This window comes from Octodon degus, unplaced genomic scaffold (genome assembly GCF_000260255.1).
Source record: "Octodon degus isolate 3935 unplaced genomic scaffold, OctDeg1.0 scaffold00288, whole genome shotgun sequence".
In the NCBI taxonomy this organism is placed as follows: Eukaryota; Metazoa; Chordata; class Mammalia; order Rodentia; family Octodontidae; genus Octodon; species Octodon degus.
The window spans coordinates 2,070,691-2,074,048 of record NW_004524864.1 but is presented as its reverse complement, the minus strand read 5'-3'; the positions used below and the strand labels follow the sequence as shown (position 1 = coordinate 2,074,048).

The 3,358-nt window shown below is 34.9% G+C and overlaps 1 long non-coding RNA gene across 1 annotated transcript in view; it reads left to right on the top strand.

Annotated features, from left to right (window-relative positions):
• LOC111814306 overlaps nt 1-3,358 on the top strand; it is a 58,939-nt gene that overhangs the window by 55,144 nt on the left and 437 nt on the right. The gene's annotated exons all lie outside the window — the stretch shown is intronic.

Sequence of the window (3,358 nt, the reverse complement as noted above, 5' to 3'; positions counted from 1 at the left end):
ATTTTTGTTTTAATTTTAGGGAAGGGATTACAGGGTGTTCAGGGTCTCACTGCTAGATCATTCTCTTAGTGATCTGCCTGTTTACAACCTTCGAAGAGCTGGGATTCCAGGCTTGCACCACCACGCCCAGTCTCAATTGCTGTCTCAGCACACCCCAAGGGCGGGGCTGGCAGGGCAGGCCCAGGGACCAAATGCCTGGCCCCTGCTAGCAGGGACTAATCTGCTGAGCTATTTGGCCAACCCTGTTTTTATTTTTAAAGAGAATTAAAATGTTTAAAAAAATTAGAAATGGTACAGAATTTCACTAAACAAAATGACTGGAATTCAGAAATGGTTGTTGTATTGCATATTGCTGTCTTCAAATTAGTTGCTCAGATTACCAGATACAAGCATGTAAGATCGGTCAAAAAATTAAAAAGAAAAAAAAATAATTAACTGTTCCTTTCAAATTTTTAAGAAAATTATCTGTAAGTATCAGGATTAGTAGTTTATTAATATAGTAGTTTAATATTCATTCATTTCAAATATCACATCTAAAACAGGATTTGGGGCAAGTTAACTCAGTAGAAATGTAAACATTCAATCACAGTGAAATTTATTAGCATTGACAGAAAATTCTTGTCCTAAGCATATAGATACAGGAACTTTCTCAACAAGAATGGGCTTTAAGTTTGAACAGAGTTAGAATTTGGGAATAAGTGCAAGTGGGATTGGCTCTTGAATTGCTATTTGAAATTCTAAAAGAGATTGGGAAAGAAATATGATTTAGACTGATAACTAAATTTCTTCGCTCCTTATTCATAGGAAGTAAAACAAAGTCAGGTAAACAAAAATTCTATTAAGTTGATCCAGGTCATTTAAAGCTGACTTCAAGTTGAACAGAGACCATTGTTTGGAAAGTGTATATACATATAGACATAAGTCTTGTTACAGGTACAGAAGTCTGGGGCTGAGGTAGCCCTACAGTTTCTACCTACCCAGCCTACAACTTTAGCATAGTAGGATCCTGTTGACAGTGTCTAGGGAGTTGATTGGTCTAAAAAACAAATGAGAACTGCCTTAGAAAAGACAAGCCCTAGATAAGGAAAAGGACGAATGAAAGAAGGGCAAAAGATATATTTTGGTATATATGTAGAATAGTTTGAATAATTGTATTGTTGATTTCTGCTGGTCTATTGAAAGGAACAGTTAATGCTTTCTTAACTCATTTTTTCCTCTTTTCAGTTTCTTTTTAAATTGTTTTCTTTCATTTTAATGAGAAAAAAAGATAAAATAGCAATGAAACAGTTTCCACATAGGTTAGTAGGATGGTTGTAATAAATAACATTGAATATTGTTTCATTCATAGTTGTTATTCAGAAGACAAGATGCACACATCATATCTTGTCTAAACAATATTAGGACAAACCTTTCTTCTCAATGAACTAAGAGAAAGTAGCTGTATATCTATCCTATCTTGTTTATACATATATATTTTTTTCACAACAAAATGGTCCTTAATGTTTATCCCCCTTCTTGTTTTGTTTTGTCAGAGATGGGTGTTCCATTCCAGTTAGAGAAGCTATATTTGGAGAAGTCTTTAAAGGACCTTTTCATGCTTGATGCCAGTCCAAAGATTGTAGGTACTTGAATTCAGCAATATAACCCAATATAGACCAATAGTCCATAATAGTAATGAGTTATCAGCACAACTGGAAATTGTCTGAAGTTGTTGACTTGAGCCTTTTATAGCTCAGCATTTGAATATAGCTTTACTTTTCATACCTCATGGTTATACTTTTCTGCTGCATGGTTAAGACAAAGTTAAAGCAAGACCTATATAACTAAAAATGTAACTTTTCCTATCATACAAGGTCAGTATTTTTAAACAAAACATCATTTCTGATTAGTAAGGATTTTAAGGGTGCATGACTAGACAAAAAGGGAATAATTTATTGACTGAACATCCAGGGCTACTTTGTTTTTGGAAAGAAATAAGTACAGTTTAGGTTATAGTGGTACCAATGATAACAGTTGTAACTCCTATCCCAGTTTTGGGCTTTAAATCCTGCTGAAGTGCATGAGGAACATTAGTGCACTTGTCGTTTCCAAGCACCTCATTATAGTTTGACCTCTGCCATATTCTTTATGGTGAAACACTTGTATTGATGAGCATCATCTCATTTGTGTGTACATTAGGTGCTATAGCTGTTGGAGCTTGAACATTGTCATTAGCACAGTTTGCAAGGACTAGTTTTGCTTGTAGCACGCCACATTTCTAGATACCATTCACTTTTTGCCAATGGTAAACACCACAAATTGCTATTATGCAGAACAGAAAAATATATTAGAGACAGTAAATTTATATACCTGCATTATTACTGCACTGTCCAATAATTGATGACAACTTAAATGATGATAATATTTAAACATGACTTGGAATAAATGAAATGTATCACTAAATCATTAAAATTTAGTGGTTGCAGAATCTTAGGAAATAGTTTTGCTCATCAAACTTATAAAGGCAACAGCAGTGATTAGCCAACTAGCTAGTAAGCAGAATTAGAGACAGTAATTTCAGTATATGACTTTTAAATAGACTATGTGTGTTTTCAAGGCCAGCTGCTGTGTGCCTGTTTATCTGAAGGCTACTACATTTATCAGCTTACTCTATTTTCTTTGTGCTCTAAATTATATTGGTTTTACAGTCCACAGCATTACCCTGATAGATACATAAATACCCTGCATACTGCTGATTTTGCAGCCTCTGTACTTCATACTGCCTTGTGCTGGTCTGCCTCAACAGAGGCTACACTGCATGAGACGGACCTCTGTCACACTAGTTCAGTCCCTAGTGCTGCCTGACTTCTGTTTTAGCCTCTATCAGTGCACCTCTGAATAAGGCTCTTCATCAATTCTCAATATTTCCCTGTTTAATCCTGAGCCTTTAAATTTGCCGTTATCACTGAGATGTGAAGTTCATCTACTTCTTAGATCTCTGTTCACTCATGTATTCCTCAGGAGCACTTTACTCAGATTCTCATCATTGAACTACATTCCCACGTTACAAGTTCCGACCTCTATTTCCTTACACAGGACTCATTTAGATACTTTAGTACTGTGGGGAGGGGTGAAGCGAGAGAATATGGTGGTATTTAAGGGAGCACAAATAAGTAAATACATAACATCTAATTGTACAAATGATATAAATGGAAGTTGATTATTTGGAGGTTTTGCAAAGACATCATGCTGTGCCTATGATGCTCCTTTATTTTCTGTGACACCTGATGTTCATAGTATTTTTGCATGGAAAAAAGCAATTCAATTCTTCATTATAATATTTTATATCTTATCATATAGTGTTTTCTTATAATATTTT